We start from the raw sequence: 26,122 nt of genomic DNA, 5'->3' as shown, positions 1-26,122 counted from the left end.
GTCTCCTCAGACTTACACAACCTCCTAGTCATGCTATTCTGTTTTATTCTGTACAAATGCCAAAGTCGACTCAACAACACCTCCTCAGTCCTCTGAATTATACTTAAGACTCCAAATTTTCCACACATTGCCCTCAAGTTCATCTCCAGTGCTCACAGCAGCCTTTTCAGTACAGTGTTTAAAACCCATGATTCACACCCATGAAACATTGTTGATACCGCTATACTCTGCTGCATTTCCCTTCATGCGTCCGTGGATCAAGTTCTTTGTCTCCGTAGATGCCCCAGTGCACCATACACCTCATTTCTCTTACAATCATCCACCTCATTTCTCTTATAATCATCCACCTCATTTCTCTTATAATCATCCACCTCATTTCTCTTATAATCATCCAGCTCATTTCTCTTATAATCATCCACCTCATTTCTCTTATAATCATCCACCTCATTTCTCTTATAATCATCCACCTCATTTCTCTTATAATCATCCACCTCATTTCTCTTATAATCATCCACCTCATTTCTCTTATAATCATCCACCTCATTTCTCTTATAATCATCCAGCTCATTTCTCTTATAATCATCCACCTCATTTCTCTTATAATCATCCAGCTCATTTCTCTTATAATGATGCAGTAAATACGAGAACAAACATGCAGCTTCCAGACTACATTGTTCTAATCCGATATTCATTACTTTATTATCAAGATTTTGTTGTTACTTTTATCACTTTCTCTTTCTTATGTTCTCCCCCTTGTTCTCCTTGTTCTCCTTGTTCTCCCCCTTGTTCTCCTTGTTCTCCTCCTTGTTCTCCTCCTTGATCTTCTCCTTGTTCTCCTCCTTGATCTTCTCCTTGATCTCCTCCTTGTTCTCCTCCTTGATCTTCTCCTTGATCTCCTCCTTGTTCTCCTCCTTGATCTTCTCCTTGATCTCCTCCTTGATCTTCTTGGTCTCCTCCTTCTTATCCTCCTTGTTCTTCTCCTTGATCTCCTCCTTGTTCCTCCTTGATCACCTCCTTGTTCTCCCCGTTGTTCTCCTCCTTGTTCTCCTTGTTCTTCACCTTGTTCTGCTATTTGTTCTCCTCCTTGATCTCCCCTCTCTTCTCCTCCTTGCTCTCCTCCTAGATCTCCTCCTTTATCTCCTTCTTGTTCTCCTCCTTGTTCTCCTCCTTGTTCTCCTCCTTATTCTCCTTGTTCTTCTCCTTGCTCTCCTCCTTGTTCTTCTCCTTGATCTCCTGCTTGTTCTCCTCCTTGTTCTCCTCTTCGATCTCCTTCTTGCTCTCCTCCTTTCTCTCCTCCTTGTTCTCCTTCTTGTTCTCCTCCTTGTTCTCCTCCTTGTTCTTCTCCTTGATCTCCTTGTTCTCCTCCTTGTTCTTCTCCTTGATCTCCTCCTTGATCTCCTTCTTGTTCTCGTCCTTGTTCTCCTCACTGTTATCCTCCTTGTTCTCCTTGTTCTTCTCCTTGATCTCCTCCTTTTTCTCCTCCTTGTTCTCCTCCTTGTTCTCATCCTTGTTCGCCTTGTTCTTATCCTTGTTCTCCTCCTTGTTCTCCTCTTTGTTCTCCTCCTTGTTCTCCTCCTTGTTCTCCTCCTTGTTCTCCTCCTTGATCTCCTCCTTGTTCTCCTCCTTGTTCTCCTTGTTCTCCTCCTTGATATCCTCCTTGTTCTTCTCATTGCTCTCCTCCTTGTTGTCCTCCTTGTTCTCCTCCTTGATCTCCTCCTTGTTCTTCTTGATCTCCTCCTTGTTCTCCTCTTTGGTCTCCTCCTTGTTCCCCTTGTTCTTCTCCTTGTTCTCCTCCTTGTTCTCCTCCTTGATCTCCTCCTTGTTCTCCTCCTTGTTCTCCTTTTTGTCCTCCTTGTTCTCCTCCTTGATCTCCTCCTTGTTCTCCTCCTTGTTCTCCTTGTTCTCCTCCTTGTTCTTTTCCTTATTCTCCACCTTGTTCTTCTCCTTGTTCTCCTCCTTGTTCTCCTCCTTGTTCTCCTCCTTGTTCTCCTTGTTCTCCTCCTTGTTCTCCTCCTTGATCTCCTCCTTGTTCTTCTCCTTGATCTACTGCTTGTTCTCCTCCTTGTTCTCCTCCTTGATCTCCTACTCTTTCTTCTCCTTGTTCTCCTCCTTGTTCTCCTCCTTATTCTCCTCCTTGTTCTCCTCCTTGTTCTCCTCCTTGATCTCCTCCTTGATCTCCTCCTTGTTCCCCTCCTTGTTCTCCTTGTTCCCGTCCTTGATCTCCTCCTTGTTGTTCTCCTTGTTCTCCTCCTTGTTCTTCTCGTTCTCCTCCTTGTTCTCCTCATTGAACTTCTCCTTGTTCTTCTCCTTGTACTACTCCTTGTTCACCTCCTTGTTCTCCTCCTTGATCTCCACCTTGTTCTTCTCCTTGTTGTCCTCCTTGTTCTCCTCCTTGTTCTTTTCATTGTTCTCCTCCTTGTTCTCTTCCTCGTTCTCTTCCTTGTTCTTCTCCTTATTCTCCTAATTGTTCTCCTCCTTGTTCGCCTCTTTGTTCTCCTTGTTCTCCTCCTTGATCTCCTCCTTGTTCTCCTCCTAGATCTCCTCCTTGTTCTTCTCATTGCGACCCGCCTTGTTTTCCTCCTTGTTCTTCTCCTTTATCTCCTCCTTGTTCTTCTCCTTGTTCTTCTCCTTGTTCTCCTCCTTCTTCTCCTCCTTGATGTCCTTCTTCTTTTCCTTATTCTCCTCCTTGTTCTTCTCCTTGTTCTCCTCCTTGATCTCCTCCTTGTTCTTCTCCTTGATCTCCTCCTTGTTCTCCTCCTTGTTCTCCTCCTTGATCTCCTTCTTGTTCTTCTCCTTTTTCTCCTCCTTGTTTTTTTCCTTGTTCTCCTCCTTGTTCTCTTCCTTGTTCTCCTCCTTATTCTCCTTCTTGATCTCCTCCTTGTTCTCCTGCTTGTTCTCCTTGTTCCCCTCCTTGATCTCCTCCTTGTTCTTCTCCTTCTTCTCCTCCTCGTTCTTCTCCTTGTTCTCCTCCTTGTTCTCCTCCCTGTTCTCTTCCTTGTTTTCCTCCTTGATCTCCGCCTTGTTCTTCTCCTTTTTCTCCTCCTTGTTCTCCTCCTTGTTCCTCTCCTTGTTCTTCTCATTGATCTCCTCCTTGTTCTCCTCCTTTTTCTCCTCCTTGTTCTCCTCCTTGATCTCCTCCTTGTTCTTCTCCTTGTTCTCCTCCATGTTCTCCTCCTTGTTCTCATTGCTCCCCTCTTTGATCTCCTCCATGTTCTTCTCCTTGTTCTCCTCCTTGTTCTTCTCGTTCTTCTCCTTGTTCTCCTCATTGATCTCCTCCTTGTTCTCGTTATTCTCCTCCTTGGTTACCTCCTTGTTCTCCTCTTTGATCTCCTCCCTGTTCTTCTCCTTGTTCACCTCCTTGTTCTCATCCTTGTTCTCCACCTTTTTCTCTTCCTTGTTCTTCTCCTTGTTCTCCTCCTTGTTGTCTTCCTTGTTCACCTCCTTATTCTCTTCCTTGTTCTTCTCCTTGTTCTCCTCCTTGTTCTCTTCCTTGTTCTCTTCCTTGTTCTTCTCCTTGTTCTCCTCCTTGTTCTCCTCCTTGTTCTCCTCCTTGTTCTCCTTCTTGTTCTCCTCCTTGTTCTCCTCCTTGATCTCCTCCTTGTTTTCCTCCTTGTTCTCCTCCTTGATCTCCTCCTTGTTCTTTTCATTGCTATTCTCCTTGTTATCTCCTTGTTCTCCTTGTTCTCCTCCTTGATCTCCTCCTTCTTCTTCTCCTTGTTTTCCTCCTTGTTCTCCTCTTTGATCTCCTCCTTCTTCTTCTCCTTGTTTTCCTCCTTGTTCTCCTCTTTGAGCTCCTCCTTGTTCTCCTCCTTGTTTTCCTCCTTGTTCTCCTCTTTGAGCTCCTCCTTGTTCTCCTCCTTGTTCTCCTCCTTGTTCTCCTCCTTGATCTCCTCCTTGTTCTTCTCCTTGTTCTTCTCCTTGTTCTCTTCCTTTTTCTCCGCCTTGTTCTCCTCCTTGTTTTTCTTCTTGTTCTCCTCCTTGTTCTTCTCCCTGTTCTCCTCGTTGTTCTCCTCGTTGTTCTCCTCGTTGTTCTCCTGCTTGTTCTCCTCGTTGTTCTCCTCGTTTTTCTCCTCGTTGTTGTCCTCGTTGTTGTCCTCGTTGTTGTCCTCGTTGTTCTCCTCGTTGTTCTCCTCGTTGTTCTCCTCGTTGTTCTCCTCGTTGTTCTCCTCGTTGTTCTCCTCCTTGTTCTTCTCGTTGTTCTCCTCCTTGTTCTCCTCCTTGTTCTCCTCCTTGTTCTCCTCGTTGTTGTCCTCGTTGTTCTCCTCGTTTTTGCCCTCGTTGTTGTCCTCGTTGTTGACCTCGTTGTTCTCCTCGTTGTTCTCTTCCTTGTTCTCCTCCTTGTTCTCCTCCTTGTTCTTCTCTTTTTTCCTCCTTGTTCTTCTCCCTGTTCTCGTTGTTCTCCTCCTTGTTCTCCTCCTTGTTCTCCTCGTTGTTGTCCTCCTTGTTCTCCTCCTTGATCTCCTCCTTGTTCTTCTCCTTGATCTCCTTCTTGTTCTCCTTTTTGTTCTCCTCTTTGTTCTCCTCCTTGTTCCCCTTGTTCTTCTCCTTGTTCTCCTCCTTGTTCTCCTCCTTGATCTCCTCCTTGTTCTCCTCCTTGTTCTCCTCGTTGTTGTCCTCCTTGTTCTCCTCCTTGATCTCCTCCTTGTTCTTCTCCTTGATCTCCTTCTTGTTCTCCTTTTTGTTCTCCTCTTTGTTCTCCTCCTTGTTATTCTTGCTCTCCTCCTTGTTCTTTTCCTTATTCTCCACCTTGTTCTTCTCCTTGTTCTCCTCCTTGTTCTCCTCCTTGTTCTCCTCCTTGTTCTCCTCCTTGTTCTCCTCCTTGTTCTCCTCCTTGTTCACCTCCTTGTTATCCTCCTTGTTCTCCTCCTTGATCTCCTCCTTGTTCTTCTCCTTGATCTACTCCTTGTTCTCCTCCTTGTTCTCCTCCTTGATCTCCTACTTTTTCTTCTCCTTGTTCTCCTCCTTGTTCTCCTCCTTGTTCTCCTCCTTGTTCTCCTTTTTGTTCCCCTCCTTGATCTCCTCCTTTTTGATCTCCTTGTTCTCCTCCTTGTTCTTCTCGTTCTCCTCCTTGTTGTTCTCCTTGTTCTCCTCCTTGTTCTTCTCGTTCTCCTCCTTGTTTTCCTCCTTGTTCTCCTCATTGAACTTCTCCTTGTTCTTCTCCTTGTACTCCTCCTTGTTCACTTCCTTGTTATCCTCCTTGATCTCCACCTTGTTCTTCTCCTTGTTCTCCTCCTTGTTCTCCTTTTTCTTTTCATTGTTCTCCTCCTTGTTCTCTTCCTTGTTCTCTTCCTTGTTCTTCTCCTTATTCTCCTAATTGTTCTCCTCCTTGTTCTCCTCTTTGTTCTCCTTGTTCTCCTCCTTGATCTCCTCCTTGTTCTCCTCCTACATCTCCTCCTTGTTCTTCTCATTGCGACCCGCCTTGTTTTCCTCCTTGTTCTTCTCCTTTATCTCCTCCTTGTTCTTCTCCTTGTTCTTGTCCTTGTTATCCTCCTTCTTCTCCTCCTTGATCTCCTTCTTCTTTTCCTTATTTTCCTCCTTGTTCTTCTCCTTGTTCTCCTCCTTGATCTCCTCCTTGTTCTTCTCCTTGATCTCCTCCTTGTTCTCCTCCTTGTTCACCTCCTTGATCTCCTCCTTGTTCTTCTCCTTGTTCTCCTCCTTGTTTTTTTCCTTGTTCTCCTCCTTGTTCTCTTCCTTGTTCTCCTCCTTGTTCTCCTTCTTGATCTCCTCATTGTTCTCCTCCTAGTTCTCCTTGCTCCCCTCTTTGATCTCCTCCTTGTTCTTCTCCTTGTTCTCCTCCTTGTTCTTCTCGTTCTTCTCCTTGTTCTCCTCATTGATCTCCTCCTTGTTCTCGTTATTCTCCTCCTTGGTTACCTCCTTGTTCTCCTCTTTGATCTCCTCCCTGTTCTTCTCCTTGTTCACCTCCTTGTTCTCATCCTTGTTCTCCACCTTCTTCTCTTCCTTGTTCTTCTCCTTGTTCTCCTCCTTGTTGTCTTCCTTGTTCACCTCCTTGTTCTCTTCCTTGTTCTTCTCCTTGTTCTCCTCCTTGTTCTCTTCCTTGTCCTCTTCCTTGTTCTTCTCCTTGTTCTCCTCCTTGTTCTCCTCCTTGTTCTCCTCCTTTTTCTCCTTCTTGTTCTCCTCCTTGTTCTCCTCCTTGATCTCATCCTTGTTTTCCTCCTTGTTCTCCTCCTTGATCTCCTCCTTGTTCTTTTCATTCCTATTCTCCTTGTTATCCTCCTTGTTCTCCTCCTTGATCTCCTCCTTGTTCTTCTCCTTGTTCTTCTCCTTGTTCTCCTCCTTGTTCTCCTCCTTCATCTCCTCCTTCTTCTCCTTGTTTTCCTCCTTGTTCTCCTCTTTGATCTCCTCCTTGTTCTTCTCCTTGTTCTCCTCCTTGTTCTCCTAATTGATCTCCTCCTTTTTCTTCTCCTTGTTCTTCTCCTTGTTCTCCTCGTTCTTCTCGCCCTTGAACTCCTCCTTCTTCTCCTTCTTCTCCCCATTGTTCTCCTCCTTGATCTCCTCCTTTTTCTTCTCCTTATTCTCCTCCTTGTTCTTCTCCTTGTTCTCTTCCTTGTTCTCCTCCTTGTTCTTCTAATTGATCTCCTTGTTCTCCTCCTTGTTCTCCTCCTTGTTCTCCTCCTTGTTCTCTTCCTTGTTCTTCTCCTTGTTCTCTTCCTTGTTCTCCTCCTTGTTCTCCTGCTTGTTCTTCCTGTTCCCCTTCTGATCTCCTCCTTGTTCTCCTCCCTGTTCTCCTCCTTGTTTTCCTCTTTGAGCTCCTCCTTGTTCTCCTCCTTGTTCTCCTCCTTGATCTCCTCCTTTTTCTTCTCCTTGTTCTTCTCCTTGTTCTCCTCGTTCTTCTCGCCCTTGAACTCCTCCTTCTTCTCCTTCTTCTCCCCATTGTTCTCCTCCTTGTTCTCCTCCTTGTTCTTTTCCTTATTCTCCTCCTTGTTCTTCTCCTTGTTCTCTTCCTTGTTCTCCTCCTTGTTCTTCTCCTTGTTCTTCTCCTTGTTCTCTTCCTTTTTCTCCGCCTTGTTCTCCTCCTTGTTTTTCTTCTTGTTCTCCTCCTTGTTCTTCTCCCTGTTCTCCTCGTTGTTCTCCTCGTTGTTGTCCTCGTTGTTCTCCTCCTTGTTCTCCTCGTTGTTCTCCTCCTTGTTCTCCTCGTTGTTCTCCTCCTTGTTCTCCTCGTTGTTCTCCTCCTTGTTCTCCTCCTTGTTCTCCTCGTTGTTCTCCTCGTTGTTGTCCTCCTTGTTCTCGTCCTTGTTCTCCTCGTTGTTCTCCTCGTTGTTCTCCTCCTTGTTCTCCTCGTTGTTCTCCTCGTTGTTGTCCTCCTTGTTCTCGTCCTTGTTCTCCTCGTTGTTCTCCTCCTTGTTCTCCTCGTTGTTCTCCTCGTTGTTGTCCTCGTTGTTGTCCTCCTTGTTCTCGTCCTTGTTCTCCTCGTTGTTGTCCTCCTTGTTCTCCTCCTTGTTCTCCTCGTTGTTCTCCTCGTTGTTCTCCTCATTGTTCTCCTCGTTGTTCTCCTTGTTCTCGTCCTTGATCTCCTCTTGTTTACAACAAATATCTTACATGTTCCCCTCTTCATCGTCCACCTTCCGCTTGCTGCCAGCACATGTGACTTATTCCTAAGGCAGGTATTAAAATATTCTTTACTTGTGTTGTACAGGTGACTTGTTGCCCTAATGATACTCGTTAAGTCGGTAGGTTTGAAACCCCATTATCGAACTGCCTCTCTCCTTACCAGGGAAAAGAGGACTACGACCTCATTTAAATATGAAAGTGTAGTGTATTTCTATTGAATCATTACTTGTTACAATGACCTGAGACTGACCCACATCAGCAGATATTTCTTGTGCGTGTGTATTACAAGTGCAGGTGTTAGTTAGTTGGTGTGGGAGTAGCAGAGGTGTTGCTGCACTCAGTGTTGTAGCAGAGGTGTTGCTGCACTCAGTGTTGTAGCAGAGGTGTTGCTGCACTCGGTGTTGTAGCAGAGGTGTTGCTGCACTCAGTGTTGTAGCAGAGGTGTTGCTGCACTCGGTGTTGTAGCAGAGGTGTTGCTGCACTCGGTGTTGTAGCAGAGGTGTTGCTGCACTCGGTGTTGTAGCAGAGGTGTTGCTGCACTCGGTGTTGTAGCAGAGGTGTTGCTGCACTCAGTGTTGTAGCAGAGGTGTTGCTGCACTCGGTGTTGTAGCAGAGGTGTTGCTGCACTCTGTGTTGTAGCAGAGGTGTTGCTGCACTCAGTGTTGTAGCAGAGGTGTTGCTGCACTCGGTGTTGTAGCAGAGGTGTTGCTGCACTCAGTGTTGTAGCAGAGGTGTTGCTGCACTCGGTGTTGTAGCAGAGGTGTTGCTGCACTCTGTGTTGTAGCAGAGGTGTTGCTACACTCGGTGTTGTAGCAGAGGTGTTGCTGCACTCAGTGTTGTAGCAGAGGTGTTGCTGCACTCAGTGTTGTAGCAGAGGTGTTGCTGCACTCAGTGTTGTAGCAGAGGTGTTGCTGCACTCAGTGTTGTAGCAGAGGTGTTGCTGCACTCGGTGTTGTAGCAGAGGTGTTGCTGCACTCAGTGTTGTAGCAGAGGTGTTGCTGCACTCAGTGTTGTAGCAGAGGTGTTGCTGCACTCGGTGTTGTAGCAGAGGTGTTGCTGCACTCAGTGTTGTAGCAGAGGTGTTGCTGCACTCGGTGTTGTAGCAGAGGTGTTGCTGCACACATTGTTGTAGCAGAGGTGTTGCTGCACTCGGTGTTGTAGCAGAGGTGTTGCTGCACTCAGTGTTGTAGCAGAGGTGTTGCTGCACTCAGTGTTGTAGCAGAGGTGTTGCTGCACTCGGTGTTGTAGCAGAGGTGTTGCTGCACTCAGTGTTGTAGCAGAGGTGTTGCTGCACTCAGTGTTGTAGCAGAGGTGTTGCTGCACTCAGTGTTGTAGCAGAGGTGTTGCTGCACTCAGTGTTGTAGCAGAGGTGTTGCTGCACTCAGTGTTGTAGCAGAGGTGTTGCTGCACTCAGTGTTGTAGCAGAGGTGTTGCTGCACTCAGTGTTGTAGCAGAGGTGTTGCTGCACTCGGTGTTGTAGCAGAGGTGTTGCTGCACACATTGTTGTAGCAGAGGTGTTGCTGCACTCGGTGTTGTAGCAGAGGTGTTGCTGCACTCAGTGTTGTAGCAGAGGTGTTGCTGCACTCGGTGTTGTAGCAGAGGTGTTGCTGCACTCAGTGTTGTAGCAGAGGTGTTGCTACACTCGGTGTTGTAGCAGAGGTGTTGCTGCACTCGGTGTTGTAGCAGAGGTGTTGCTGCATTCAGTGTTGTAGCAGAGGTGTTGCTGCACTCAGTGTTGTAGCAGAGGTGTTGCTGCACTCAGTGTTGTAGCAGAGGTGTTGCTGCACTCGGTGTTGTAGCAGAGGTGTTGCTGCACTCAGTGTTGTAGCAGAGGTGTTGCTGCACTCGGTGTTGTAGCAGAGGTGTTGCTGCACTCAGTGTTGTAGCAGAGGTGTTGCTGCACTCGGTGTTGTAGCAGAGGTGTTGCTGCACTCGGTGTTGTAGCAGAGGTGTTGCTGCACTCAGTGTTGTAGCAGAGGTGTTGCTGCACTCAGTGTTGTAGCAGAGGTGTTGCTGCACTCAGTGTTGTAGCAGAGGTGTTGCTGCACTCGGTGTTGTAGCAGAGGTGTTGCTGCACTCAGTGTTGTAGCAGAGGTGTTGCTGCACTCGGTGTTGTAGCAGAGGTGTTGCTGCACTCAGTGTTGTAGCAGAGGTGTTGCTGCACTCGGTGTTGTAGCAGAGGTGTTGCTGCACTCAGTGTTGTAGCAGAGGTGTTGCTGCACTCAGTGTTGTAGCAGAGGTGTTGCTGCACTCAGTGTTGTAGCAGAGGTGTTGCTGCACTCAGTGTTGTAGCAGAGGTGTTGCTGCACTCAGTGTTGTAGCAGAGGTGTTGCTGCACTTAGTGTTGTAGCAGAGGTGTTGTTGCACTCAGTGTTGTAGCAGAGGTCTTGCTGCACTCAATATTGTAGCAGAGGTGTTGCTGCACTCAGTGTTGTAGCAGAGGTGTTGTTGCACTCAGTGTTGTAGCAGAGGTCTTGCTGCACTCAATATTGTAGCAGAGGTGTTGCTGAACTCAGCAACTGTTGTTTCAGTGAGTCATTGTTGCTGCAAAGGTGTCCTAACATTCAGCAACTGTTGCAACAGTCAGTGTTGTAGAAGAAGTGTTGCAACAATCAGCAACTGTTGCAACAGTCAGTCAGTGTTGTCGCAGCTTAACAATAAGCCATTGTTTAAACACGGCTTATGGTAATCCAGACATGATCTTCCTTGTAGACACGAGAGCTACAACCTCTCTCTCTGATGAACCATGACTGTGAACACACACACACACACACACACACACACACACACACACACACACACACACACACACACACACACACACACACACACACACACACACACACACACACAAACACACACACACTAACACACGCATACACACACGCATATACAACAGGCCTAGTGTCTAATCGAATCGACATGTGCTTAGGACAAACTGGTAACTAACTAACCACACAGGCAGGTATAACAGGGAAGGCATTGCGATGGCTCAGAGAATACCTGACAGGGATGCAACAGCGAGTCATGGTACGTGGTGAGGTGTCAAATTGGGCGCCTGTGACAAGCGGGGTTCCACAGGGGTCAGTCCTAGGACCAGTGCTGTGTTTGATGTATGTGAACGACATGACGGAAGGGATAGAATCAAAATTGTCCCTGTTTGCAGACGATGTGGAGCTAATGAAGAGAATTCAATCGGAGGAGTATCGGGCAGGACTATAAAGGGATCTGGATAGGCTGCAAGCCTGGTCCAGTAACTGGCTCCCGGAGTTTAACCCCACCAAGTACAAAGTCATGAACATAGAGGAAGGACACAGAAGACTGCAGACAGAGTACAGTCTAGAGGACCAAAGACTGAAAACTTCACTCAAAGAAAAGGATCTTGGAGTATGTATAGTACCGAGCATATCTCCTTAGGTGTACATCAACCAAATAACTTCTGCAGCATATGGGCGCCTTGCAAACCTAAGAATAGTGTTCCGACAACTCAATAAGGAATCGTTCAGGACTTTGTAGACCGTGTACGTCAGGCCCATACTGGAGTATGTAGCACCAGCTTGGAACCCACACCTGGTCAAACACGTCAAGAAATTAGAGAAAGTGCAAAGGTTTGCAGCGAGACTAATCCCTGAGCTAAGGGGCATGTCCTACGAGGAGAGGTTAAGGGAACTCGACCTGAAGACACTGGAGAACAGGAAGGACGGGATGGAGGGCACATGATGACAACATGCAAACTACTGAGAGGAATTAACAAAGTGGACAGAGACAGGATGTTCCAGAGATGGAACACAGCATCAAGGGAAGCTGAAGACTCAGATGAGTCACAGGGATGTTGGGAAGTATTTCTTCAGTCATAGAGTTATCAGGAAGTAGAATAGTCTGGAAAGTGATGCAGTGGAGACAGGACCCACACATAGAAGAGGTATGTAGCGAACAGTGATGAGAGGGGCCAGAAGCTATGACTCGACCCCTACAACCACATATAGGTGAGTACACACCCACACACCAAGACTCTTGCCTTCTACTCAAAACTTCTTATCTCTTATTTTTTTTTCTTATTATAAGTAAGGTAGTTGCGACGTTACTGTCGTCTGGCATTTATTAATGATTATTAATATCTGGGCGAGTAGCTTGCACAGGATTTCAATTCCTTTTCTTAGCATTCGAGGTGATAGTCTGTGACGTCCTGCCGAATGACCCATGCTGGTTTAGTGCTTGCTTTTGACTTTTTTAATGTCTTTGATGCGTCAAATTTTATCATGATTCTCTACCATCTTCTTGGCTCGTTGCAGTTATTGAAAGATATACTTGACTTCCCTTCCCATCTATCCGCAGATAACTTGACAATTGTCCAGGAGGGAAGGTAACGCTATCATAAGGTTTCTCTCCTGAGTGTTGGTTATTTGTGAACTGTTCCAGCCACTGTACTATCACCTTGATTTCCCTACCATTCTTCTTTACTACTCCTCTGAGCCATTTGTAAACACCGTGTTGAATCACACCTTGGTCTCCTTTTTCTCCTTTTCAGTGTTTCTACCATCATGCTCAGTGTTACTACATACTGACTGTGACTTCCCTGTGTTTCCACCATCATGCTCAGTGTTACTACATACTGACTGTGACTTCCCTGTGTTTCCACTATCATTCTCAGTGTTACTACATACTGTCTGTGACTTCCCTGTGTTTCCACTATCATGCTCAGTGTTACTACATACTGACTGGAGAACAGATGTGTTTGTGAATACAATACATACTCTAGGTATGTTACATATCAACAGTATGTAGATACTGACATATATTCACAGTTTAAATCATTTACTAGCGACACCTTCTCCCCTGAAGAAGCCAGTCGTGGAGGAACGTTTTTTCAGGTGTCAGATTTGTTTGTGACTTGATAAAGTCCACTGTGTTGGTATTTTATGCCCTTTATCTTCAGTTGTCTTGATCCTTTAATATGTGCCTTTATCTATTACTTCATTAGCTGTTGTTATAATTCTTCTAATCTGGAGGAGAAGCAAGTGTGGCGCTGTCTTTCCCTTTGGCTGCTGTGTACCTTCCACATTGTTTTTCTGTTTTCCTCATTCGATGATAAATAAGTCTGGCTCCTCTGGTAGTTTCTCTGTACTCTAGCACTGAGATTATTCTGCTGCTTTTTCCGTCCTCTCGAGTTTCTTCCTCTTCTGTCTTTTACTGAGCACCAGCAGTAAGACTGGTAAGATATTTGGGTGTGTTCAGTAGACACAGTTTGTGGCCACCATTACTCTTTGTACTAAAATGACTCACATGATTTAGTGCTTCATGGCATACAATAATTTATACACATCTCGTAGGAGATGAAAAGACTGTATATCCTCTCCAGTTCGTCATGCTCTCTTAATTATCGCTGGTTTTCTAACATGCTTGTTGTTGAGCCCAGTAACAGTTTCAGTTTCTTGCATATCTCAGAGAACCACCTTACTCTCAGCACTCCAGTACCTCCTTATCTGAAATTTTATACTCTCAGCTGTTTAGTCCTGGCTCTGGTGCTGCTATATTTCTGGTTATTATATTTACTGCTTTAACGATGTTACTGTAACATTCATGTCTGTGTCTTCTGCTATATGGCGGTGAGACGGTACCTTATACAGTCGTTAATTCAGTGAGAAGTCACAATACCGTGGCTGCAACAATTCGTAACTAACACACAAACTGGAGGCTACTTGGTCACTCTTCCTGCTCCATGAGCTTCATCATACCTCTTCTTAAAGCTATGTGTGGATCCTGCCTCTTCTTCATCACTTCCCAGACTGAAGAAATACATCCTAACATCTCTGTGACACATCTGAGTGCTCAACTTCCAACTGTGACCCACTGTTGCTTTGTCCCATCTCTGGAACATTCTGTCTCTGTCCGCCTTATCGATACTTCTCAGTATTTTATATGTCGTTATCGTAGCCCCCCTATCTCTCCTGTCCTGCAGTGTCGTCAGGTTGATTTCCCTTAATCCTCGTAGGACATACCCCTTACCTCCGGGACTAGTCTTGTAGCAAACCTTTGCACTTTCTCTAGTTTCCGTACATTCTTGGCTAGGTGTGGATTCCAAACTGGTGCCGCATACTCCAATATGGGCCTAAAGTACACAGTGTACAGGGACCTGAACGATTCCTTATTAAAATGTCGGAATGCTGTTGTTAGGTTTGCTAGGCGCCCATATGCTGCAGCAGTTATTTGATTGATGTGAGCCTCAGGAGATGTGCCCAGTGTAATGCTCACCCCAAGATCCTTTTCCTTGAGTGAAGTTTGTAGTCTCTGGCCCCCCCCCACTGTACTCCGTCTACGGTTTTCTTTTCCCTTTTCCAATCTTCATGACTTTGCACATGGTGGGGTTGAATTCCAGGAGCGAGTTTCTGGACCAAGCCTGCAGCCTGTCCAGATCCCTCTCCGTCTTTCTGGAGCCCCTTCTGTCTCCTCTGTGAACACTTCTTTGAATTTCATGTTGAGTTCCTCACATACTTCTTGGTCGTTTCTTGTGATCTCTCCTCCTTCCTTCCTTAGCCTGATTACCTGGTCCTTGACTGTTGTTTTAATTTTGATGAGGCTGTACAACAGCTTCGGGTCAGATCTGGCTTTCGCTGCTAAGTCATTTTCGAATTGTTTTTGGGCCTCCCTTCTTATTTGAGCATACTCATTTCTTGCTCTATGACTTCTCTTCTTATTCTCCTGGGTCCTTTGCCTTCTGTACTTCTTCCATTCTCCAGCACACTTGGTTTTGGAACCTCTACACCTTTCGGTGAACCAAGGGCTCATCCTGGCTTTCTCATTGTGTGTGTGTGTGTGTGTGTGTGTGTGTGTACTCACCTATTTGTGGTTGCAGGGGTCGAGTCCTAGCTCCTGGCCCCCGCCTCTTCACCGGTTGCTACTAGGCCCTCTCTCTCCCCGCTCCATGAGCTTTATCAAACCTCGTCTTAAAACTGTGTATAGTTCCTGCCTCCACTACGTCATTTTCTAGGCTATTCCACTGCCTTACAACTCTATGACTGAAGAAATACTTCCTACTATCTCTCTGACTCATTTGTGTCTTCAACTTCCAATTGTGGCCTCTTGTTTCTGTGTCCCCTCCCTGGAACATCCTGTCTTTGTCCACCTTGTCTATTCCACGCAGTATTTTATATGTCGTTATCATGTCTCCCCTGACCCTCCTGTCCTCCAGTGTGGTCAGGCCGATTTCCCTTAATCTTTCCTCATAGGACATTCCCCTTAACTCTGTGTGTGTGTGTGTGTGTGTGTGTGTGTGTGTGTGTGTGTGTGTGTGTGTATGTGTGTGAGTGTGAGTGTCTGTCTGTCTGTGTCTATATCTGTGTGTGTGTGTACTGGTCTATTTGTGTGTGCAGGGGTCGATTCACAGCTCCTAACCCCGCCTCATCTCTGGTCGCTATTGGTCCACTCCCTGCTCTAAGAACCTTGTCATGTGTGCGTGCGTGTGTGTGTGTGTGTGTGTGTGTGTGTGTGTGTGTGTGTGTGTGTGTGTGTGTGTGTGTGTGTGTGTGTGTGTGTGTGTGTGTGTGTGTGTGGTCCCCACGGACTGTGCACACAGCCTTACTTGTTGACAAAGGCAATTTAGCAGCAGAGCTGCACACGAGAGGAAGCCATTCCTGCTGGCCTCCCCTCCCTCCCTCCAACTACAACACTAAACTATTTCTGAAAACCCAGAAAACTAAGCTAATCTAAAATACCACAAACTCCTGCACCCCAAAAAAAAAATGACTAAATATTCCTTCCCAATTACAAAGTAAAGTTAAACATCTATACTACTTTCTCAATAAACAAATGAGATTAGTCAGTAATGTAATAAGTTAAGAGGAGAACCAAGGTAATAAACGTATCTGCTTTAGGTTAATATTTAAGAAGATTTACAGAAGGTTGTTGAGAGGAGAGTTAGTGAGGTGTGGCTGCCACGGGTCAGTCTTGACTCACTCACAATGTTCCTCAGTCTTCAGAACCTGTTGGTCAGGTTGCTTCGATACACCGTTCCCCCGGCTGATGGAAATACATTGTTCTTGCTTGTCTGTGTTTTTTGCCCCTCCTGTCTGTTAGTATTAATAAAACTGTTAGTCCTTGAGCGTGTGTGTGTGTGTGTGTGTGTGTGTGTGTGTGTGTGTGTGTGTGTGTGTGTGTGTGTGTGTGTGTGTGTGTGTGTGTGTGTGTGTGTGTGTGTGTGTGTGTGTGTGTGTGTGTGTGTGTGTGTGTGTGTGTGTGTGTGTATGTGTGTGTGTATGTGTGTGTGTATGTGTGTGTGTGTGTATGTGTGTGTGTGTGTGTGTGTGTGTGTGTGTGTGTGTGTGTGTGTGTGTGTGTGTGTGTGTGTGTGTGTGTGTGTGTGTGTGTATGTGTGTGTGTGTGTGTGTGTGTGTGTGTGTGTGTGTGTGTGTGTGTGTGTGTGTGTGTGTGTGTGTGTGTGTGTGTGTGTGTGTGTGTGTGTGTGTGTGTGTGTGTGTGTGTGTGTATGTGTGTGTGTGTGTGTGTGTGTGTGTGTGTGTGTGTGTGTGTGTGTGTGTGTGTATGTGTGTGTGTATGTGTGTGTGTGTGTATGTGTGTGTGTGTGTGTGTGTGTGTGTGTGTGCGTACTCACCTAATTGTACTTACCCAATTGTGGATGCAGGGGTCGATTCATAGCTCCTGTCCCCCGCCTCTTCACTGGTTGCTGCTAGGTTCACTCTCTCCTTCCTCCATGAGCCTTATCATACCTCTTCTTAAAGCTATGTATGAATCCTGCCCCCAGTACATCGCTCTCCAGACTATTCCATTTCCTGACAACTCTGTGACTGAAGAAATACTTCCTAACATCTCTGTGATTTATCTGAGTTTTCAACTTCCAGTTTTGACCCCTTGTTTCTGTGTCACATCTCTGGAACATCATGACTCTGTCCACCTTGTCAATTCCTCTCAGTATTTTATATATCGTTATCATGTCCCCACTCTCTCTCCTGTCTTCCAGTGTCGTTATGTCTAGTCTCGTTCCAAACTTTTGCTCTTCTCTAATTTCTAGACGTGCTTGACCCATACTGCGTACTCCAGTATGGGTCAGAAGTACACGGTGTACCTGGAGTATACCTGGAGAGGGCTCAGGGGGTCAACGCCCCCACGGCCCGGTCTGAGATCAGGTCTCTTGGTGGATTAGGGTCCGATCAACCAGGCTGCTACTGCTGGTCTCTGGCAAGCTGATGTACGAACCACAGCCCCGCTGGTCAGGTACTGACTTTAGGTGCCTGTCCAGCGCCTTCTTGAAGACAGTCAGGGGTCTATTAGTAATCCCCCTTATGTATGCTGGGAGGCAGTTGAACAGTCTTTGGCCCCTGATACTTACTGTGTTGTCTCTCAGTGTACTCGTGGCACCTCTGCTTTTCATTGGGGCAGTGTTGCACCTCCTCCCGAGTCTTTTGATTTCATAGGGAATGATTTTCGTGTGCAAGTTTGGTACTAATCCCTCTAGGATTTTCCATGTGTATATTATCATATATCTCTCTCGCCTGCGTTCCACGGAATACAAATCAAGGGACTTCAACCGTTCCCAGTAATTTAGGTGCTTTATCGTACTTAGGTGTGCCATGAAAGTTCTTTGTACACTCTCCAGGTCAGCAATTTCTCCTGCCTTGAGGGGGACAGCTAGTGTACAGTAGTATTCCAGCCTAGAGAGAACAAGAGATTTGAAGAGAATCGTCACGGGCTTGGTGTCCCTAGTTTTGAAGGTTCTCATTATCCATCCTCTCATTTTTCTAGCAGATGCTGTAGATACATTGTTGTGGTCTTTAATTAAAGGTGAAATTCTCTGACATTATCACTCCCAGGTCCTTCACATTACTTTTTCACCGCATTGTATAGTTAGAATTTGTTGTAAACCCTGACACAGTTTTAATTTCCTCAAGTTTTCCATATCTGAGTAGTTGATAGTGTACAGAGTCATGAACGATTCCTTATTAAGGTGTCGGAACGCTATTCTTAGGTTTGCTAGTCGCCCATACGCTGCAGCAGTTATTTGGTTGACATACGCCTCAGATATGCTCGGTGTTATGATCACCCCAAGATCCTTTTCTTTGAGTAATGTTTAGAGTTTTGGTCCCCTAGACTGTAATCTGTCTGTAGTCTTCTTTGTCCTTCCCCGATCTTCATGATTTTGCACTTGGTGGGCTTAAACTCTAAGAGCCAATTGCTGGACGAGGCTTGCAGCCTGTCCAAATCACTTTGTAAGCCTGCCTGATGCCCGTCCGATTGAATTCTCCTCATTAGCTTAACATCGTTTGCAAAGCAGGGACATTTCTGAGTCTAACCCTTCCATCTTTTCATTCACATGTACCAGAAACAGCACCGGTTCTAGGACCGGCCCCTGTGGAACCCCGATCGTCACAGGCGCCCATTCTGACACCTCGCCACGTACCATAACTCGCTGTTACCTTCCTGCCAGGTATTCTCTGATCGATTGCAGTGCCTTCCCTGTTATACCTTCCTGGTCCTCCAAATTTTGCACTAATCTCTTCTGTGGAACTGTGTCAAATGCCGTCTTACAGTCCAAGAAAATGCAATCTACCTCTCTCTCTCTCTCTCTCTCTCTCTCTTGTCTTACTGCTGTCACCCTGTCATAGAACTCCAGTAGGTTTGTGACACAGGATTTCCCGTCCCTGAAACCGTGTAGGCTGTTGTCGATAAGTTCATTCATTTCTAGGTGCTCGACCACTCTTTTGATAACCTTCTCCATGGCTTTGCATACTATACATGTCAATGACACTGGTCTGTAGTTTAATGCTACGTGTCTCTCTACTTTCTTAAAAACTGGGACTACATTTGCTGTCGAAACAGGGCAACTGCCTCAGGTAGTCGCCCTGTTTCGATGGATGTGTTGAAGATTGCTGTTAATGGCACACACACCGCCTTTGAGGCCTGTGTGTGTATGTGTGTGTGTGTGTGTGTGTGTGTGTGTGTGTGTATGTGTGTGTGTGTGTGTGTGTGTGTGTGTTTATGTATATCTTTCAACTTCTCTTAACCCCTATACCCCCTCCCCCCCCCCCAAAAAAAAAAAAAAATATTGAATTTTGTTCCTATATTCTCAAATCAGGGTTTTACACTGCAGTCTGACGTGGTTCTCCTGCGGTTTCGATCCTCCAATTCCCTACAACGATCAGATCATCAAAGCCAGGTCTCTTAATTGACTCAAACAGTCTCGACGTGCATCTGATGACAAGGAATAGCGAACCTGTCATCCTCGAGTAGATGAGGGAGTAGATACGTGGAGTAGACACATCTAGTGCAGCAGAGCAGTAGATAAGTGAGTAGATACCTGACCTTCGCTCAAGTGAGAGGCATAATAGTTGAACTTGTGTTCCACTGCAGGAAATATAATAATAATAATAATAATAATAATAATAATAATAATAATAATAATAATAATAATAATAATAATAATAATAATTACCTGGAGTTTACCTGGAGAGAGTTCCGGGGGTCAACGCCCCCGCGGCCCGGTCTGTGACCAGGCCTCCTGGTGGATCAGAGCCTGATCAACCAGGCTGTTGCTGCTGGCTGCACGCAAACCAACGTACGAGCCACAGCCCGGCTGATCCGGAACTGACTTTAGGTGCTTGTCCAGTGCCAGCTTGAAGACTGCCAGGGGTCTGTTGGTAATCCCCCTTATGTGTGCTGGGAGGCAGTTGAACAGTCTCGGGCCCCTGACACTTATTGTATGGTCTCTTAACGTGCTAGTGACACCCCTGCTTTTCATTGGGGGGATGGTGCATCGTCTGCCAAGTCTTTTGCTTTCGTAGTGAGTGATTTTCGTGTGCAAGTTCGGTACTAGTCCCTCTAGGATTTTCCAGGTGTATATAATCATGTATCTCTCCCTCCTGCGTTCCAGGGAATACAGGTTTAGGAACCTCAAGCGCTCCCAATAATTGAGGTGTTTTATCTCCGTTATGCGCGCCGTGAAAGTTCTCTGTACATTTTCTAGGTCGGCAATTTCACCTGCCTTGAAAGGTGCTGTTAGTGTGCAGCAATATTCCAGCCTAGATAGAACAAGTGACCTGAAGAGTGTCATCATGGGCTTGGCCTCCCTAGTTTTGAAGGTTCTCATTATCCATCCTGTCATTTTCCTAGCAGATGCGATTGATACAATGTTATGGTCCTTGAAGGTGAGATCCTCCGACATGATCACTCCCAGGTCTTTGACGTTGGTGTTTCGCTCTATTTTGTGGCCAGAATTTGTTTTGTACTCTGATGAAGATTTAATTTCCTCATGTTTACCATATCTGAGTAATTGAAATTTCTCATCGTTGAACTTCATATTGTTTTCTGCAGCCCACTGAAAGATATGGTTGATGTCTGCCTGGAGCTTTGCAGTGTCTGCAATGGAAGACACTGTCATGCAGATTCGGGTGTCATCTGCAAAGGAAGACACGGTGCTGTGGCTGACATCCTTGTCTATGTCGGATATGAGGATGAGGAACAAGATGGGAGCGAGTACTGTGCCTTGTGGAACAGAGCTTTTCACCGTAGCTGCCTCGGACTTTACTCTGTTGACGACTACTCTCTGTGATGATCTGTATACAGATCATCACTGTCAAATTATAACTTGATAGAGCTCCGCACAGAGCAAAGCATGACTAAATAAAGCTCCACACAGAGCAAAATATGACTAGATAAAGCTCTACAAACAGCAAATTATGACTAGATAAAGCTCTACACAGAGCAAAGCATGGCTAGATATAGCTCCACACAGAGCGAATCATGTTTATATAAAGCTCCACACAGAGCAAAGCATGTCTTGATACAGCTCTAAACAGAGCAAAGCATGGCTAGATAAAGCTCCACATGGAGCAAAGCATGACTAAATAAAGCTCCACATAGAGCAGAGCATGACTAGATAAAGTTCCACGCAAAGCGAATCATATTTATAACGAAGCTCCACACAGAGCAAATCATAACTACAAAAAGCTCCCCACAGAGCAAAAGATAACTAGATAAAGCTCTACAAACAGCAAATTATGACTAGATAAAGCTTCACACATAACAGAGCATGACTTGGTCAAGCTCTACAAGGAGCCAAATTTTCTCCCCAAAGTAACCCGTGTTCCGTGGCTGGAGTATTTTCTTGACTACGGAGATTGGCCAGAATATGCCACGCAGTCTAAAAATGATAGCTTCATTATACCGGGGATTATGGAAGGCTTTCATAGAGCCAGTCATGCAAAGGTAAGCAAAATGAGTTTATGATATAGTACTTGGGAAACCTGAAGGCAGGTTTGTTGAATACAAGGATAGTTTACGGAACAGGAGACAGAAAGGTGAGCATTACGTAGGGGAGATAAGCTATCCGATTCCTCCTCATTGTTATTAAAACCACCATACATTATCATTATTATTATTATTATTATTATTATTATTATTATTATTATTATTATTATTATTATTATTATTATTATTATTATTATTATTATTATTGTTGTTATTATTGCTATTATTTCTGGCTGTTATAGCACGTCGGTAGTCTCCCAATAGATAAGGTGGCAGAGATTAACGAAACCCTTCCCTCGTAATTCATTTAAAGCGCTATCTTCCTATAAGTGTGCTGACATCACAGTTCAGATGATCCTCTGTACCGCAACATCCTCAGCTATCCTACAGAGCGCTGTCACAATGGTTCCCACAGCCACAACTGTAACATCCTCACCCATCCTTCTGAGTGCAGGCACTGTACTTCCCACCATCACAACTGTAACATCCTCACCCATCCTTCTGAGTGCAGGCACTGTACTTCCCACCATCACAACTGTAACATCCTCACCCATCCTTCTGAGTGCAGGCACTGTACTTCCCACCATCACAACTGTAACATCCTCATTCATCCTTCAGAGTGCAGGCACTGTACTTCCCACCACCACAACTGTAACATCCTCATTCATCCTACAGAGTGCAAGCACTGTACTTCCCACCATCACAACTGTAACATCCTCATTCATCCTTCAGAGTGTAGGCACTGTACTTCCCACCATCACAACTGTAACATCCTCATTCATCCTTCAGAGTGCAGGCACTGTACTTCCCACCATCACAACTGTAACATCCTCACGCATCCTTCTGAGTGCAGGCACTGTACTTCCCACAACCACAACTGTAACATCCTCACTCATCCTTCAGAGTGCAGACACTGTACTTCCCACCATCACAACTGTAACATCCTCACTCATCCTTCAGAGTGCAGGAAGTGTACTTCCCACCATCACAACTGTAACATCCTCACTCATCCTTCAGAGTGCAGGAAGTGTACTTCCCACCATCACAACTGTAACATCCTCATTCATCCTTCAGAGTGCAGGCACTGTACTTCCCACCATCACAACTGTAACATCCTCACGCATCCTTCTGAGTGCAGGCACTGTACTTCCCACAACCACAACTGTAACATCCTCACTCATCCTTCAGAGGGCAGACACTGTACTTCCCACCATCACAACTGTAACATCCTCACTCATCCTTCAGAGTGCAGGAAGTGTACTTCCCACCATCACAACTGTAACATCCTCACTCATCCTTCAGAGTGCAGGAAGTGTACTTCCCACCATCACAACTGTAACATCCTCACTCATCCTTCAGAGTGCAGGCACTAAGCTTCCCACCATCACAACTGTAACATCCTCACTCATCCTTCAGAGTGCAGGCACTAAGCTTCCCACCACCACAACTGTAACATCCTCACTCATCCTTCAGAGTGCAGGCACTAAGCTTCCCACCATCACAACTGTAACATCCTCACTCATCCTTCAGAGTGCAGGCACTAAGCTTCCCACCACCACAACTGTAACATCCTCACTCATCCTTCAGAGTGCAGGCACTAAGCTTCCCACCATCACAACTGTAACATCCTCACTCATCCTTCAGAGTGCAGGCACTGTACTTCCCACCACCACAACTGTAACATCCTCACTCATCCTTCAGAGTGCAGGCACTGTACTTCCCACCATCCCAACTGTAACATCCTCACTCATCCTTCAGAGTGCAGGCACTGTACTTCCCACCACCACAACTGTAACATCCTCACTCATCCTTCAGAGTGCAGGCACTGTACTTCCCACCACCACAACTGTAACATCCTCACTCATCCTTCAGAGTGCAGGCACTGTACTTCCCACCACCACAACTGTAACATCCTCACTCATCCTTCAGAGTGCAGACACTGTACTTCCAACCATCACAACTGTAACATCCTCACTCATCCTTCAGAGTGCAGGCACTGTACTTCCCACCACCACAACTGTAACATCCTCACTCATCCTTCAGAGTGCAGGCACTGTACTTCCCACCACCACAACTGTAACATCCTCACTCATCCTTCAGAGTGCAGACACTGTACTTCCCACCATCACAACTGTAACATCCTCACTCATCCTTCAGAGTGCAGGCACTGTACTTCCCACCACCACAACTGTAACATCCTCACTCATCCTTCAGAGTGCAGGCACTGTTCTTCCCACCACCACAACTGTAACATCCTCACTCATCCTTCAGAGTGCAGGCACTGTACTTCCCACCACCACAACTGTAACATCCTCACTCATCCTTCAGAGTGCAGGCACTGTACTTCCCACCACCACAACTGTAACATCCTCACTCATCCTTCAGAGTGCAGGCACTGTACTTCCCACCACCACAACTGTAACATCCTCACTCATCCTTCAGAGTGCAGACACTGTACTTCCCACCACCACAACTGTAACATCCTCACTCATCCTTCAGAGTGCAGGCACTGTACTTCCCACCACCACAACTGTAACATCCTCACTCATCCTTCAGAGTGCAGGCACTGTACTTCCCACCATCACAACTGTAACATCCTCACCCATCCTTCAGAGTGCAGGCACTGTAGTTCCCACCATCCCAACTGTAACATCCTCACTCATCCTTCAGAGTGCAGGTACTGTACTTCCCACCACCACAACTGTAACATCCTCACTCATCCTTCAGAGTGCAGGCACTGTACTTCCCACCACCACAACTGTAACATCCTCACTCATCTTTCAGAGTGCAGGCACTGTACTTCCCACCATCACAACTGTAACATCCTCACTCATCCTTCAGAGTGCAGGCACTGTACTTCCCACCACCACAACTGTAACATCCTCACTCATCCTTCAGAGTGCAGGTACTGTACTTCCCACCACCACAACTGTAACATCCTCACTCATCCTTCAGAGTGCAGACACTGTACTTCCCACCATCACAACTGTAACATCCTCACTCATCCTTCAGAGTGCAGGTACTGTACTTCCCACCACCACAACTGTAACATCCTCACTCATCCTTCAGAGTGCAGGTACTGTACTTCCCACCACCACAACTGTAACATCCTCACTCATCCTTCAGAGTGCAGGCACTGTACTTCCCACCACCACAACTGTAACATCCTCACTCATCCTTCAGAGTGCAGGTACTGTACTTCCCACCACCACAACTGTAACATCCTCACTCATCCTTCAGAGTGCAGACACTGTACTTCCCACCATCACAACTGTAACATCCTCACTCATCCTTCAGAGTGCAGGCACTGTACTTCCCACCATCACAACTGTAACATCCTCACTCATCCTTCAGAGTGCAGGTACTGTACTTCCCACCACCACAACTGTAACATCCTCACTCATCCTTCAGAGTGCAGGTACTGTACTTCCCACCACCACAACTGTAACATCCTCACTCATCCTTCAGAGTGCAGGTACTGTACTTCCCACCACCACAACTGTAACATCCTCACTCATCCTTCAGAGTGCAGACACTGTACTTCCCACCACCACAACTGTAACATCCTCACTCATCCTTCAGAGTGCAGGCACTGTACTTCCCACCACCACAACTGTAACATCCTCACTCATCCTTCAGAGTGCAGGTACTGTACTTCCCACCACCACAACTGTAACATCCTCACTCATCCTTCAGAGTGCAGACACTGTACTTCCCACCATCACAACTGTAACATCCTCACTCATCCTTCAGAGTGCAGGCACTGTACTTCCCACCATCACAACTGTAACATCCTCACTCATCCTTCAGAGTGCAGGTACTGTACTTCCCACCACCACAACTGTAACATCCTCACTCATCCTTCAGAGTGCAGGTACTGTACTTCCCACCACCACAACTGTAACATCCTCACTCATCCTTCAGAGTGCAGGTACTGTACTTCCCACCACCACAACTGTAACATCCTCACTCATCCTTCAGAGTGCAGACACTGTACTTCCCACCATCACAACTGTAACATCCTCACTCATCCTTCAGAGTGCAGGCACTGTACTTCCCACCATCACAACTGTAACATCCTCACTCATCCTTCAGAGTGCAGGTACTGTACTTCCCACCACCACAACTGTAACATCCTCACTCATCCTTCAGAGTGCAGGTACTGTACTTCCCACCACCACAACTGTAACATCCTCACTCATCCTTCAGAGTGCAGGTACTGTACTTCCCACCACCACAACTGTAACATCCTCACTCATCCTTCAGAGTGCAGACACTGTACTTCCCACCATCACAACTGTAACATCCTCACTCATCCTTCAGAGTGCAGGCACTGTACTTCCCACCATCACAACTGTAACATCCTCACCCATCCTTCAGAGTGCAGGCACTGTAGTTCCCACCATCACAACTGTAACATCCTCACCCATCCTTCAGAGTGCAGGCACTGTAGTTCCCACCATCCCAACTGTAACATCCTCACTCATCCTTCAGAGTGCAGACACTGTACTTCCCACCATCCCAACTGTAACATCCTCACTCATCCTTCAGAGTGCAGACACTGTACTTCCCACCACCACAACTGTAACATCCTCACTCATCCTTCAGAGTGCAGACACTGTACTTCCCACCACCACAACTGTAACATCCTCACTCATCCTTCAGAGTGCAGACACTGTACTTCCCACCACCACAACTGTAACATCCTCACTCATCCTTCAGAGTGCAGACACTGTACTTCCCACCATCCCAACTGTAACATCCTCACTCATCCTTTAGAGTGCAGACACTGTACTTCCCACCACCACAACTGTAACATCCTCACTCATCCTTCAGAGTGCAGACACTGTACTTCCCACCACCACAACTGTAACATCCTCACTCATCCTTCAGAGTGCAGACACTGTACTTCCCACCACCACAACTGTAACATCCTCACTCATCCTTCAGAGTGCAGACACTGTACTTCCCACCACCACAACTGTAACATCCTCACTCATCCTTCAGAGTGCAGACACTGTACTTCCCACCACCACAACTGTAACATCCTCACTCATCCTCTGGAGATTTCGACCTTATCAAATTTTTTGTTTGATTGGTGCCCTAATATACAAAGTTTTGTTTTTCCAATGATAATCGTTACATCACCTAATTTTTCAGGAAGTTAATTATATTTGAAATCTAACTTTAATTATTAAACATTGAACCTAACTTGAACTACACGATCAGAAGTTTTTCTAAGTCTCACTTTTCCAAATGATCCACTGGAGGATTTTCAAAATACATGATATAAACA

This window comes from Cherax quadricarinatus, chromosome 49 (genome assembly GCF_038502225.1).
Source record: "Cherax quadricarinatus isolate ZL_2023a chromosome 49, ASM3850222v1, whole genome shotgun sequence".
In the NCBI taxonomy this organism is placed as follows: Eukaryota; Metazoa; Arthropoda; class Malacostraca; order Decapoda; family Parastacidae; genus Cherax; species Cherax quadricarinatus.
The sequence above is the reverse complement of the archived record's forward strand: the minus strand, read 5'-3'. Positions refer to the sequence as shown.